Genomic DNA, 15,890 nt, shown 5'->3' with positions numbered 1-15,890 from the left:
ACCCGCTCCACTTGATCTCCATTTATAGTCAAGGGCTGAATTTCTGAGCTATTCCTTCTATAGTCCACTATGAGCTCCTTTGTCTTGTTAGTGTTAAGAACCAGGTTATTTTCCCTGCATAGATGACATGGAAAGGAGGGGGGGAGGAGAGGGGAGCCATCAGCGGCCGGCCTCCCCGAAAGCCTGGCGGAACAGCTCTGTCTTGCAGGCCCTGCGGAAATCATTAAGATCCCGCAGGGCCCGTGTAGCTGGAGGTAGAGCGTTCCACCAGGCAGGGGCCAGGGCTGTAAAGGCCCTGGCCCGGGTGGAGGCCAGCCGCATCATTGAGGGGCCAGGGATCACCAGTAAGTTGGCCTCTGCTGAACGCAGGGGCCGATTTGGGACATATGGGGCAAGGCGGTCCCGCAGGTACGGAGGTCCCAGACCGCGCAAGGCCTTAAAGGTCAATACCAACACCTTGAAAATGATTCGGAATTCAACCGGTAACCAGTGCAGGCGGCGCAACACAGGTGAAATATGGTCTCTGGCGGCACCCCCTGTGAGCAAACGGGCCGCCGCATTCTGGACCAGTTTTAGTTTCCGAATCAGACGCAAGGGAAGGCCTGCGTAGAGCGAGTTGCAATAGTCTAACCTGGAGGTGACCGTTGCATGGATCACAGTAGCCAGATCCGTTTGAGAGAGGAAGGGGGCCAGCCGCCGGGCTTGACGAAGGTGGAAAAACGCAACCCGGGTGACATGGGCCACCTGGGTCTCCATTGAAAGAGACGAATCCAGGTGGACCCCCAGGTTGCGAACGGAGGAGGCTGGTGCCAATATAGCCCCCTCCCACACCGGCGGCTGGAAATCCCCAACCCCTCCCTCCCGACCTAGCCAGAGGATCTCCGTCTTCGATGGATTCAGTTTCAACCTGCTCTGCTTCAACCACCCAGCAACCGCCTCCAAACAGTGCTGGAGAGCCGCAGGGGCGATGACCGCTCCCCCCTCCATCAACAGAATGAGCTGAGTGTCATCAGCATATTGGTGACAGGTCAGCCCAAAGCTCCGTACCAACTGAGCAAGGGGTCGCATATAGATGTAGCGGGGACAGCAGCGCTCCCTGAGGCACACCACACTGAAGTGGGCACTTTCGGAAGGCTTGGTCTCCGCACCACACTTGCTGAGTCCGGTCCTGGAGAAACGAGGCAATCCACTGAAGGACAGTGCCTCGCACCCCGGAAGCGGCCAGGCGGTGGGTCAAAAGGTCGTGGTCGACCACATCAAACGCTGCGGTGAGGTCTAACAACACCAGCAGCGCCGATCCGCCTCGGTCTAGTTGTATACGGAGCGTGTCTGTGACGGCGACGAGAACAGTCTCCGTCCCATGCCCAGCACGGAAGCCGGACTGGAAGGGATCAAAAGCCGATGTATCCTCCAGGAAGCCCTGAAGCTGCTCCAACACCACTCTCTCAATTACCTTCCCCAGAAACGAAAGATTCGAAACGGGGCGGTAATTGGCCAGATCACTAGGATCTAAGGATGGTCTTTTCAAGAGTGGGCGGACCACTGCCTCCTTCAACCCACCCGGAAAAACTCCTTGCTCAAGGGAGCTATTGATGATGTTCAACAGGTGGGGTCGTAACTCCGCCCGGCATGTTTTAACAAGCCAGGAGGGGCACGGATCCAGAGGACAGGTAGTAGGTCTAACAGCAGCCAGGACCCTGTCAACACCGGCTTCAGAGAGCAGGGAGAACTGGGCCAGACAAGGGCCAGAAGAAGGCAAGGGAGCCTCCAGTTCACTTATTGTCTCTAAGGTGGAAGGAAGGTCTTGGCGGAGCGACGCGACTTTATCTGCGAAAAAGCTCATGAATGCCTCACAGCTAATAGCCAATTGCTGGTTTGTAGAGCCCTCAGTCAATGAGGTGAGTGACCGAATGATACGGAATAATTGTGCTGGGCGAGAGCTAGCAGATGCAAGAGAGGAGGAGAAGAATGTCCTCTTCGCCTCCTTCGTTGCCATCTCATAGGCCTTCATAAACGTCCTATAAGATGTTCGCACGGCCTCGTCACGAGATTTCCTCCACACTCGCTCTAGCCGTCTGAGCTCCCGTTTCATACAGCGTAGCTCCTCAGTGTACCAAGGAGCTAGCCTTGACCGGGGGCGCAGAGGGCGCCGGGGAGCAACAACCTCAATGGCATCGGAAAGACGGGAGTTCCAGTCTTCCACCTGCCCATCGAGGGTGCCGGTAGGTTCAGGGTCCCGCAGAGCATTCAGGAATCCAGAAGGATCCATAAGTCTCCGCGGGCGGGCATAAATCCGCCCGTCGCCTAGACAGGGATGGCATGGCACGTCCACCCGAACCTTCAGGGCAAAATGGTCAGACCATGGCACTCTGTCAACAGAGGATATGACCATATCAATTCCTGACCCAAAGACCAGGTCAAGTGTATGCCCAGCCTCATGAGTGGGGCCAGAACTTACCAAGGAGAGGCCCAGCGTCGCCATGGATGATACCAGGTCCGCAGCCACCACACACGAGGCGGTGTCGACATGGACGTTGAAGTCACCCAAGACAATAAGTCTGGGGAACCGCAACGCCCAGTCAGCCACCACCTCCAGCAGCTGCGGCAGGCTGTCCCCTGGTGCGCTAGGCGGCCGGTACACCAGGAGGACTGCCAACCTCTCCAAGGCCATCCACTCCAGGCCAACACATTCCAGACCTGTAATCTCTGGGACAGGGACAGCCCTAAAGGGGATAGTATCTCGGATGAACATTGCCACACCACCACCCCGGCCCTGTGTTCGTGACCGGTGGAGACACGCGAAACCTGGTGGGGAGACCTCGCCCAAGGCAACGGTCTCCCCTTCTCGCACCCAGGTCTCGGTGATACAAGCCAGGTCCATCTGTTGGTCTTCGAGATATCCTCGAAGAACAGCGGTCTTATTATTGATGGACCTGGCATTTATCAACACCAGTGAAGAAGCAGAGTAACCCTGAACCCTACCACCTACGTTCCTCGGGATAGATCGGAGGTCAGAAGGTGGGCGAGCATATCTGCATCTCGCCCATCTTCTCTCATATGGCCACCGTCTACCGTCATATTTGCCCCGTCCCATCAACACTGGGATCCCTAGACCCATGGGTGGCTCCCCCATTTCCTTACCGTCCCTTATCCAATCTGACTTCCTGGCGAGAGCTCCCCACTACAGTGGGCTCGGGCTCGCCGCTAACTAGGCCTATCTAACTAACCTACCAAACAAATTTACAGTAGATAAATTAAATCACAGCAGTACAACCAACACTTACTAATCCTGACTAATTCCCCAAATCTATAACTAACTATCTATTAACAGTATCATCGGCTACAGAATGGATCAGAGTCGGAGATGTTAATAGGTACAATCAGCATTAAAATCTTGACAATTAGATCAAGTCTGATTAAGAGCTCAGGAGAATTGAAAGCTTGCATACGGTTTGTGTTATTTTGATTGGTCTTAATGAAAGGCATTTTTATTTTTTTAGTAAGGACCAATGCGTCAGTCTCTAGGATTGGACACTTCTTCCCAGTATGGCCACAATTGTTGCTAAGCATTGCATAAATGTGTCCCAGCCAAGATGAAGCAAATGGTGGGAGTGGTTGTGGTTTGTTTGTTTGTTTATTTATTAGTTTTATTTACCACCCTCCCCCGAAGGGCTCTGGACCACAATGAAGAGGCTAGAATTTCAGCTGCCTGGGATCAAACAACTAGATCACAGTTTAATAAGAATACACTGTTTCTGGCAGGTTATACACTAAACCAGGCATCCCCAACCTTTTTTCGCCTGCAGGCACCTTTAGAATTCTGACACAGGGCAGTGTCAAAAAATGGCTGCTGCAGGAGGATCACAAAATGTCGGGGAGTGAGGTTTTACATAGCAACAATTTGACAATTCAGGAAGAAGCCTTGTTTAACAAGATGTCTTTTAATCTGCATATTCAATCAGAAGCCCTCCTGGGCAAATGCTCCCCTAGCCCCTCCCCTACTTTCTAAAAACACTTGACAGGCACCTGGAATATATTAGCAGGAACTATGTGGCCATGGGCACATGTTGGGGACCCAAACACTACATTCATTTATTGCCTTTGGTTTCACACCTATGAAGAGGACATTCTAACAAAGCATATGCAGGTGGATGACCCACCAGCCATCAAACATTTTCTATCAGTTCTCTACATACTCTGCTCACCAAACAGCAGTTTGCAGTAGTAGCCAAAAAACAACGTTCTTGTTTCAACCAAAACCATAGATATCCAGTGGCTTAGTTTAGGAGGTAAACTGCTTGCCATGTCTGAGTTCACACCCCCTTGAAATTAAACCTGGCATCATGATGACTGCCTCATGTCACCATGTGGTTTGCGATGACTCATAATTACTTCTCCTGTGCTGGCCAACCAAATTTTGGGATGCAATGGATCTTTAAAAAGGCATATTTGTGTATTATGATTGTCAGCAGACAGTTCAGTGTTAACTTGTTTGTTAGAAGTAAGTAAGTTTATCGCCCACATGCCAGCTACACTGCATGCAAAATATTTTAGTGTGTACTTCTGACATTTAGACAGCAACCTGTAGATTTATTTATGCATTTGCTATTTTACAAGTTAGAAAAACTTATATTATTTGGTCAAAGGAAACCGATGAGCTGAGTTGGAATTTGAAACACTACGGTAAGATAGCTGCTAGAGCCAGTGGCAGAGCACCAAGGGGACGGGGGGTGCGTCGTGCACCGGGCGCATGCCTGGGGCGGAAAATTGCCCCGGCCCCTCCCTCTTTTCCCCATGCCCCCCGCAGTCCCCCCGTGGCAGCCCCCCACGGCACACAACACCACACACCCCTTTCCACACTTACCTACGTTCCTTTTCTTTTTTAGTACTTTTTGAGGCTGAAAAAAGCGGCCTCTTCACAGTTCAGGAAAAAACCGCCTGAGGAACTACAGTTCCCAGGAGACCTTGGGGCTCACAAGGTCTCCTCGGAAGTATAGTTCCCCAGGGAGTTTTTAGCCTGAACTGTAAATAGGCTGCTTTTTTCAGCCTCAAAAAGTACTAAAAAAAGAAAAGGAACGTAGGTAAGTGTGGGAAGGGGGGCAAGGGGAATGTGCCACGGGGGGGCCATGGGGGCGGAAAAAACATACTGCACACCGGGTGCAGTTTGGCCCAGCTACGCCTCTGGCTAGAGCACATTGTTTCAACTACAGAGCTGAAACTTATGGTACAGTTCACCCTGTTTTTTTTGTTTTTTGACTGTCAAGTGACAGCTGATGTATAGCAGCCTTGTGGGCTTTTCAACACGAGAGGTTCAGAAGTGGTTTGTGATTGCCTGCCACTTGGTGGTTTACCACCAAGGAAGTACTAACAAAGGCTGAGCCCACTTAGCTTCCGAGATCTGACAAGACTTGGCTAGCCTGGGCTCAGCCATGATGAGCCTCTTTTAAGTTCCATTATTTCAACAGGGAAAGGTCCTTCCTTGTCCATCTTTTTAAACATTTGGGCTATGAAGTAAAGTGTGTCAGGACAAAGTTGCCTAACTAAAAAATAAAGATCACAAAATGTTCTAGTTAGTTCAATGTTCAGATTACAGTAAACTTTAATAACTAGATCTGGGCAAGTTACAGTGATGACATATTTGTATCTACCCTCAGTTAATACTAGATGCCAAGATAATGTTAACAGAAAGTTGCTATGATCTTTGATCATAGCAGATGTCAGATGTCAGTGGGACATACTAAGAGGAAAAGGTCTGAAGTATAGAGCAGTTCTTTTCAGATCCCAACTAGATGTGATGGCATCCCTGTGGTTGCCTCAAAGACACCACAACCATTTAAAAGTAATTGAAGACTTCTGTGAATGTAGCAGGTTGAGGTCCTCTTGTTCTCTTCTCCCTTATGCTTTATAAAGTGGCCAAATGGTCACCCAACCCACCACAGCTGTTTCAGCACTTAAAAAGGCATGTGGAGACAAGAGTGTCATGCTGCAGACCCAATCATGATCAAGTACTCACTGGTAATTTTCCATGACTTTAAAATGGTGGAGACATCTTCCTGGAGGCCACCATTTGAGGTCACTAACCTCCATGTGGGGGGTGGAGATCTCTTGGAATTACAGCTGCTCTCCAGACTACACAAATGGCTTGTTTTTTGTTTGTTTGTTTCTCCTGGAGAAAATGGCTACTTCGGTGAAGATTGACTTCATAAGACTATATCTTACCGAGGTCACTCCCCTCCCTAAACTCCACTCTACCAGGCTCTACCCTCAAATTTCCAGGTATTGGAGACTCTAACAAGGATGCCTTCATATCTGTCATGCTGGTAAAATTGAAAGGGTTCAGGAGAAACACAAGGAGTAGTCAAGACAGGCTGAATTCAGAGCAGGCTACAGGCAAAAGCATAGTCCAAAACAGTTTAGAATCAAAGTACATGCAGGAGATTATGCTGGCAGGCTGAGAACTGGAGGTCAGAGGAAGAAAGGCATCTGGAGCTCAGCCGAAAGTACACTCATTATACCTAGGCAGAGTCAAGCCTAAGAGAATGTTCATATAGGAAATGCTGGCTAATGAGACTAGGATCCTGCAAGGACTCAGTCCTCCTCAGATGCAGATGCCTCCATTTCATAGAGCCTTCTGCCATACCTAGCAGCAATGCAAGTACTTCTCCTTTTACTCTGTAACTGTAGCCTCTGCCTTTGTTTGCTCTGTGCAGCTGGGTTGCTGCTTGGCTGTTCTGAGATTCCTGATGGCTCTCCCAGTTGCAGGGCATCAGGTTCTGCCTTGGCTTGCAAGGAAGGACTTGGAGCTGGCTCTGCTGCCTGCATTTTCTCGCAAGGAGCCAGCTCTGGCTCCACAGTGTCTTCAGGTTCTACATCAGAGTCCAGGGACTGGCTCATGACAGGACCCCTCATTCAGGGCTGGATCTACACTTTTTTGAAGGGGAGCAAAAGTACAAAATGATACACACGCACACATACACATTATATACATTTATATGTATATGATGTAAAGTTACTAGTGTCATCCATGGCAGCCCTAGGGGTCTCCCTGGTTAGGACAAGTCCCATACACCAAGCAGGTCACATGCTGGATTTGATTTTTGACATGGGGGTGGATGTGTATCTGATCTCTTTAGACAGAGTGCCACAGTCAGACAACTTTGCCACGAAGAGCCAGCTTGGGATTCTTCTACCTCCCTGTGTAGGTGACAAATGGATTTATCCTTGCCCATGGAGACCCATAGATCTTATTGGATTTCAGAATGCTTTGCAGGATCTGATGCCCTCCCAGCATCTCTCTGAATGAGCTGGTAGAAGATTGACATCTTTCTGAATACATCTTTCTGAACCTGTAGATGAGATTGCTCCATGATGTCCTCTCTGCATCCATCAAAACACAGCTCCCTAGTCTACTGGGGAGCTAAGATGGCTAGAGCAAAGTTGGCAGCGAACTCTTGATGAGGCGGTAAGAACATCTTATAGGATACTTCTGGAGTCCTATGAGATGGCTCTGAAGGCTGCTACCCTGTTTCCCCGAATATAAGACATCCCCTGAAAATAAGACGTAGTAGAGGTTTTGCTGAAGTGCAAAATATAAGGCATCCCCCGAAAGTAAGACGTAGCAAAGTTTTTGTTTGGAAGCATGCCCGACAAACAGAACACAGAAAAATAAGACATCCCCTGAAAATAAGACATAGCACATCTTTGGGAGCAAAAATTAATATAAGACACTGTCTTCTATTCGGGGAAACACGGTAAAAAGAGGTTTTTGACAGACTCTATTGCATCTGGGAGCTTATGCTCTGGTTAATTGTTTAGGGTAAGTCAGTCATTTACATCCCTTTCAGAGTGGCCTAATAGGATTAGCTGTGAGGTCTTTGCAAGCATTTTTGCAGATGAAGTCTTGCTGCTTTGCTAGGACCAGAGGTGGGATCCAGCAGGTTATCACAGGTTCCTGAGAGTAGGTTACTAATTATTTGTGCGTGCCAAGAGGGGGTTACTAATTGGTGATTTTGCCACGTGATTTTTTTTCTTAGTTATGCGCCCCTCCTCTGCTGCTCAGCAGTAGCGCGCAGAACTTGAAGCAGTCTAGCAGGAGGTGCGTGGCAGCCTGCCCCTGCATGCATTCGTTTCCCGCCCAAGGACCGGTGCAGTGGCTGCGTCCTTGCCACAGCTCCGCCCAGCAATGCCCCACACACAGAATGCCCTGGCACGCCCCTGTCGTGCCCCACCCAGTCCCACTCGCGCTACGCCACTGTTTGAATCCCACCACCATGGGAACCTGTTACTAAAATTTTTGGATCCCACCACTGGCTAGGACCTTCCCGTCAAAATTGATACAGTAAGTGAGCTGGAGGCCCCTTAGACATCTTTAGGTCCTACATCGGACCATTTCCTTCTGGTCTCCCTAGCCAAGGTGGACAAGACCCCCAGCAGCTGCGAAGCTGACCCCCTGCCTCCTAGATCCATGCCCCTCATCACTGGTTAAGCCCAGTGGAGATGAGATATGTTGTCCTCTGCTAGAGATTGTCAACCTGCCTTTAGAGTTGGGCATTTTCCTGGAGGGGGACGAAGGAGGTGGGGGTGAAACCATTTTTGGAGAAGCTATTTTTAGATCCCTTAGTTCTGGTCAACTACTGTCAGTCTTGAACTTGTCATTTCTGGGAAAGGTAGTTGAGAAAGGTGTGGGGACCCCACTACAGCGTTCATGAATGAAATTTTCATGTTGGACCCATTTCAGTCTTGTTTCTGAACTGGCCATGGGATATAGACCATGCTGGTTGCTCTCACAGACAATCTCCAGCACCAGCTGGATAGATATGAATCAGGGCATCTGTTGTTGTCAGATCTAACAGTAGCATTTGATATGGTCAATCACAACCTTTTGACCCACCATCTTGACACTTCTGAGGTCTGGGGAAAAGCCTTGTAATGGCTGTCCTTATTCCTCTGGGATTGGGGACAAAGAATGGGGCTTGGAGAAAAATTGTCCTCTTGGCACCTGTAGATTGCAGGGCACCACAGGAGGCAATCCTTTCCCCAGTGTTATTTATCATCTATATGCAACAACTTCTCAGATTGTCTGGAGTTTCAGGCTGGGGTGCCATCAGTACACTGATGATACTCAGCAATATCTGTTGAAGAGAGACCAGTGGGATACTGCCCCATGTCTGTAGCCTTGGTGTGAGTTGGATGCCTCATCATCTATGGAGGTCCAAGCCTCATGAACAGCCAAACTGGCTTTCTACCATCTTTGCCAGGTGAGGTACCTGGCTCCCCCCCCCCCCCAACCTAGCCACATTGTTCCATGCAGCTGTCACCTGCAGACTGGATTGCTGTAATTTGCTCCACACTGGGCTTTCCTTGATGTTCCTCCAGAAACTGCAGCTGGTCTAGAATGCAGTGGCAAGGGTCCTTATGAGGACCCTTGTCAGATAGCACGTTTCTCCTGAGCTTCACCAGGAGCACTGGTTACCACTTGAATTCTGGATCAAGTTCAAGATTTTGGTGTTAACCTTTAATGCCCTGAGCAATCTAGGGCCCTTGTTACCACTGTTTGCCAGGTAACAATAAGTGATTTCAGCTCAGCAACTTAATGAGGCGCAGGAAGCCAATGTTCTTCAAGCAAAAGGATTTTTTGCAGATTGTGGTCACAGCTCGGTCAGGAGGGAATCGCCTCTTGCAACGCAGTGCAAGAACTTTTATTCCCAAACTTCAAAAAGGGCAGAAGGGGCAGGGATCTAGGAGGGGAGGGGGTGAGTCCCTCACCCAAAACACCAATCGCAGTACAAAACAGTTCCAAAGCAAGATACAGTTACACTTTTCTGAATGGGATCACCAAAATCCCGCTGTCAGCCATCTTCCTGTGGGATCTCACAATGGTGCTGAAGGAGAGCCGATAAGGTTTTATTCATAAAATCCAGGTGGCTCGCTATCGCAATGCCCTCAGGCTCCCGCTTCACCTTGCTGTAACAAAGAAAAGTTCAAACCATCCAATGGTGGTCCCTGCACGTCTTCCAACGGCTGGGTGATTCAATTAGCAAGTCCAAAGAGGGTCTTTGTCCTTCTCAAAGAGTCTGCTGGGCGTTGGTCTAAGCTGCATTCCAGAGCCAATTTCCTTGTCCCTTAATATCAACCTTTCTGGCCATTGCTTTCTAAACTTAAACGCTTTCAAAACATTTCTAAACTTAAACGTTAAGGAAACCTTAAAGGATAAACACATGTACTTATACTTATGGGCAAGACTTTACATATACTTGTTGGCAGGGCTTGCTTAAATCTAATAAAACCTTAACCTAACTGAAAAACCTAGTTAAACTAAAATCCTAAACTGCAGGCATAAACTCAACTAAGAGGGGCTTTTATTACATCCTAGAATGACACAAACACAAGGGAAACCATATAGCATTGGCACAAACATACATATACATTCTTTGTGAACCTTATGGAGGCTTCTGAACCACACAAGTCTCCATGTCCGGGCATGGAGCCAGTGTAGCCAGGCAACCTGACTTCAGGAAAATATTTTGTTTATTTTCCGGGCGGTAACACCCTCATATCTGCGCAACTGCATCTTCCAGTACCACTTTTGGGGACAGTTGCGCTCCAGAAGCAACCTCTTGGAAATCCCCAGCTCAAAGGATATCCAGCTGGCTTTAACCAGAACAAGGTCATTTTCAGCCCTGGCCTGGTGGAACTCTCTGTCATCTGAGACCAGGGTCCTGCGAGATGTTGCACAATTCCATAGATGTGGTACAGTTCCTGCTCCTGCCAGGCCTATGGTTGATGCAGATCTACTAACTGGCATCTCCTTCCCCTTCCTCCCTCTTCCCCCTTTTTCTCTTCCCCCTCTCTTTTACTGAATAGCTCAGGTCCTGAGGGGTGGGAGCAGAGGTGGGATCCAACCAGTTCTCACCACTTCTAATAGTTTTTCTAAGCTCAGTAGGTTCCCCACTATATTCCTCTTCGTTATCTCCCCCGTTGGAAACGTACTGGTCTCAAAGTTTTAAAAATTCTATGTTAATAGTTGGGATTTAGTTGTTATTAAGCTGAAAGGGGACAGAAACAGAAGACAAGGAATTTGAAGGTCTTGCAGGCAAAAGAGTAGAAGGCGCTTCAGCCAAGGGGAGAGGGGAGATTAGTGAAGCCAAGGAATGTTATTTGGAGTGGTTTATGGCCCTTTCTGCACAAATCTCCTTAAACCTTTGTAAAACGTTTGTAAAATGTTTTCAATCCAACTTTTATTTGCACTCACGCCCTTGAAATGATTCCTGGCTGCCATTATGTGATTTTTCCCTTTTTGGTTTGAGTTCTGTGTAAAATCGATGCCTCAGTGATTCACAACCTTGTGTTGCTTTCTATACTCCTCTCATAAAAGTTTTATTGGTATTTTAAAAAGAAAACAAAAAGGAATGGTTTACACATATCTACAACATAGACTTTTGTCAAATTTGATAACAAAACCATACATACCTCTGCTTATAATTAACAAAATGAAGAGACTTCCTTGATATACTTCAGGAGTAGTTTTCAGTTAATTAATTATTCATCTTTCATTAATAGTTAGATTCAATAGTCAACTGAAGTATTATAAATACTTTCCTAAGTGCTTTAAGCCTAGATATATCACTCATTCAGTATGACCTTGAACTTAATTCTGAAATTAACTAATATATTAGCTGTCTATTTTCTATTATTATTAGGAAATTTTAGTACATTAAAAACATTTAAAATTGGTTATTTTTTTAAAAAAATTGTGTAAATAAAACACACAAAATAAAAAAGATGCTTTCTATACTCCTTATATACTCGATGCTTCAAACATTGCCTCCCCCCATTACAGAAATGCTACAAATAAACAGACGAGGGGGAACTGAGTAAGCTCAGAAAATGGTGCCAAGGAGGACATTCAGGGAAGCAGAGAAGCGAGGGAAATGTAGTCAGTAGTTCACATAACAACTGAAGAAGTTTTCAAAACATTTCAGCCAGAGAATCATTTTAAAAGGGGGTTCATTTAAAAATGTGTTGAGGCTGGAAATAAAACATTTGGGGTTAAAACAACTTGAAACTCCATGGAGGAAATGTTTTATTTCCTGCCTCAAAACATTTTAAATGAATTGTATGGAAAAGCCCTAGAAGCTGAAATCTTTGAATATCATCTCAAGGGGTCTTTAGCTCCCCCTCCTCTTCACTCACCATAGTCTCAATCAACTAACACCCACAGCTTCTGCCTTACCAAGGTCTCCCTCTCTCTTCTCTCCACCCCGTAGCAGCAACCTAATTAGGGGAATGGGGCACATGAGCTGCAGAATGAGTAATCTCTTCTGGACACCTGAGCCTCCTCCACTTCCTCCCATCACCCCTTTTTGCCAAGGCCCCTACTATGTGAGTCTCAAACGAGTTGGATTTTTTGGGGGGTTGGGTTTAATAGCCCTGAAACATTTCAAATTCTTGAAAAAAGATGGTATGGGGATTTGGATTTTGAAGTTTTTTTCCTGAAAACTTCAGGGACTATTAAATCTAAATCCATTGTGCTGTAGGCAGGCAGGGCTTGGTCAGGTTCAGTCTTGCAGAACAGAACAGGTGGCAGACAAGAGCATAGTCAGAAGACAGTCCAATGGGTCAAGGCAGGTGGCAGGCAAAGGCATAGTCACAGGTCAGTTCAGCAGATCACAGCACAGGAGATCAGGTAAACAGGCTGGGAATCAGCAGTAGATCAGGAACGTGGAGGCAACAGGAAACACGTTGCAGTCAGGCAGAGGCAGGCTCACATCAAGGTTTATAGAGAGAGCCTTGTCCCAGGGGTTTGGATTCTGCAAGGAGTTAATCATCAAATGCAGACACTTCTATCTTCCCATATCTTGCTGCGATACAAGCACTCCTCCTTTGCTTCTGCAGCAGCTCCCTCTACTTCTGCCTCCTGTGCACAGCTGACTCATTATTGGGTTCCTTAGGAGGATCTACAAGCTCCTCCACCTGCACGTCATCAGGCAGGGAAGGGCTGGGAGTTGGTTCTGCTGCTTGGTCTTCCTCAGGAGCAGCCAACTCTGACTGCACCGTGTTGTCAGGTTCTGTCTCAGAGTCCTCTGTATCCTGGGGCTGGCTCATGACACCTGTAATATACCAGAACAAATGATGTATACTCTTGTATATAATTAAAATATGGCTAATAGGAAATCTGCTATTAGGAAAGATACAATCAATGCAAGGATTTCTATATCATGAGACTGAAGACCAAGCACCACGCAGCCAGCCACAGCACTGCACTAGTGGCTTCCCGGTGAGGCTCCTCCCCTGACCACAACCCCTGACCATCCCCTCTATGTCAGTGGCAGCAGGAGTGCTGGGACACAGGGAGGGTGGCTGGGCCACACGCCAGCAGTCGCCCCTCACCTGGGGCATCTACCCTGGGAAGGGCAAATCCACTGGCGCAGCACCATGTCGCTCCCACAGGCAAATTTGGCCCCCTCTTTGAATGGGGCTCTATGATATCTTTGTTTTGCTTTTTTTCTCTGCCCCGTCAAACACCTGACTCTTATCCATGTCCCCGTGTAATCGTCCACATTTTCTTCTCTCCCTCATACTCCATTTTCAAAAAACAATTTTTAAAAAATTATCTTTGTCATATCGCATTAGCAATATGCCATTAGGGCATAGACACAAGCCAGGCAGATTGTATCATCTTTGTCAATTTTATCTCAGATCAGTATGCAAGGTTAAGATTAAGATACACTGTAGAAGTGAATTAAATTGATAAAGGAAGTTGTTTTTGCAGGAGGAAATTGACAAGAGACTGTCTCAGTAATGATTGTTACTGCAGCTCTAAAAATGTAGTTCTTTGTATGTAGCACTAGAACACCTGTGCAAAACATCTGAGTTCATGTTTCTGTTCCTTCAGAGAATAGAACCAGCTCTAGTAGCTTTTTTTGCATCCATTTTTGTGCAAACACTTGGTCCTTATCCACACCCTGTGTAGTTGTACAACCTCTCCTTCAGCTATTTCCCCTCTCCCTTTCTACTTTTTTAAAAGGAATGTGAAAAAAATCTATCATATCGCACAAGTGATATAACATGGAAGCAGAGACATAAACTAGCATGGTTGATTGTTTCAGCTTTATCAATTTCACACAGATATTGCAGTCTTAGTGTTCAGGAAGAGATCAAACTAACATGGTCAATTGGATCTGCTTTGTCAGTTTCACATAGAACTTGCAATCTTAACGTTCAGGCAGAGATACAAACTAGAATGGTTGATTGGATTAGCTTTGTTAATTTCATATTGAACTACCAATGTAACATTAGGGCAGAAAGTTACATTGAAGCTGGGAGCAATTGGAAAAAGTATGAGGAGTAATCACTACATTTAACAGGGGCTACTGCAGTAACAATTGTGCATTACTGCAGGTCAAATTTGCCCAGAAAATGTGTAGGGGGGTGGCCCGTGTATTTCTATTTCTTCAGGTAATGGTGCCTGCTCCAGAAGTTGTTTTGGCTTTCTTTTTGGGTTGGCAGTTCTCAATAGTAGAAATGGAGGCTAAGATTTTTGAACTGCAACTTCAAAATGTAACTGTGCAGTAACACTAGAGCACCTGTGTAAAAGAAAAAACTGGGGAGGGTTGTCCTTCTGCATCACAAATGACATCCCACCATTAGGTTTTGAGCAGTAGTGTATGGAATAAAAGACACAAGGGGGAAAAGCACAAAACTACAGGGGTTGGGCTGTTCCTGGTGTGCTTTCAGCCAAACAAAGTATGCCAGCCAGAAAAAAGGTCAAAAAGGTCTTTATTCGAATAAAGGGAGCTCCAGCAAGTGAAATGGAAGAGGTTCATCCAGTCTCTAGTGGCCAGACCTTTTACACAAAGCAGTGAGTAATATTCGTAACATTCCTCTAGAGCTTCCTATCTATCCCATATTAAACTGTTCTCAGCCTACTTTCTAAGTTCTCCTCTTATTTGAGTTGCTGGCCTACTCAACCACATCTTCACAGTAACAGCCTTGAAACTTTTAAGAAAGAGGCATAGTATTGGTCTTATGAAATACCAGACCATAGGCCACAATATCACACTGTATCTTCCCTTGGACATTTCAGGACCCCTTTTGCAGCTATTTCTGAGCTTGCTTGCTTCAGCTTTTAAGCTGCCTATAGTAAATTCATCTCTAGCTAGAACCTTTTAAAACAGAGGCTCTTTGGTTCTTGTCCATCACAAGGAAGGACCTCCATTAAAAAATTACATTGGTAGGAAAATTAATTTGTTCCGGTGAGAAAGGATTACCTGGGTGTCCTGGGTGGGAGCAGTGATGGGATTCAAAAAAATTAACAACTGGTTCTGGTTGAGCAGGGGGCAGACGGTGGGGTGCCTCCCACCCACTCAATAGGAACCGGCTGCTGCCCGCCCCCTCCGCTCAACCTCCTGGCCACCGCAGATGGAGCTTAAGGGAGGAGGCAGGGCCGCAGAAGGCAGTGGGGTTGTGGCTTCCACCGGCTGTTTCTGCCTCCTCCTTCAATCTCCATTGGTGGTGGCCCTGACTAATGAAGCTTGAGGGAGGAGGCAGGGCTACAGCAGCCGGCAGCAAGCCGCACCCCTGCCAGCTGCTTCTGCCTTCTCCCTTGCGCTCCATCAGCGGTGGCCCTGGAGCTTGAGGGAGGAGGTGGGGTCGCAGCAGCTGTTGGAGTCCAGCAGGGCTGTGGCCACCAGAGGCCCTGCTAGAGGTCACCCAAGCCTCCCAGTTGCTGCCCTAGCCCGGGAAGGCCACCTCCAGTAGGCCGCGGGCTACGGCAGCAGCCTGGAGGCCTGGGCTACCTCCAGCAGGGCTGCAGCTGCCAGAGGCCCCTGTAAGAGGCTGGCTGGCTGCAGATTAGGCCGGCCAGCCCCCCCACCCCCATGCTTCCCGGC

Source organism: Sphaerodactylus townsendi, linkage group LG03 (genome assembly GCF_021028975.2).
Source record: "Sphaerodactylus townsendi isolate TG3544 linkage group LG03, MPM_Stown_v2.3, whole genome shotgun sequence".
Lineage (NCBI taxonomy): Eukaryota > Metazoa > Chordata > Lepidosauria > Squamata > Sphaerodactylidae > Sphaerodactylus > Sphaerodactylus townsendi.
Note: the sequence above shows the minus strand (reverse complement) of the source record.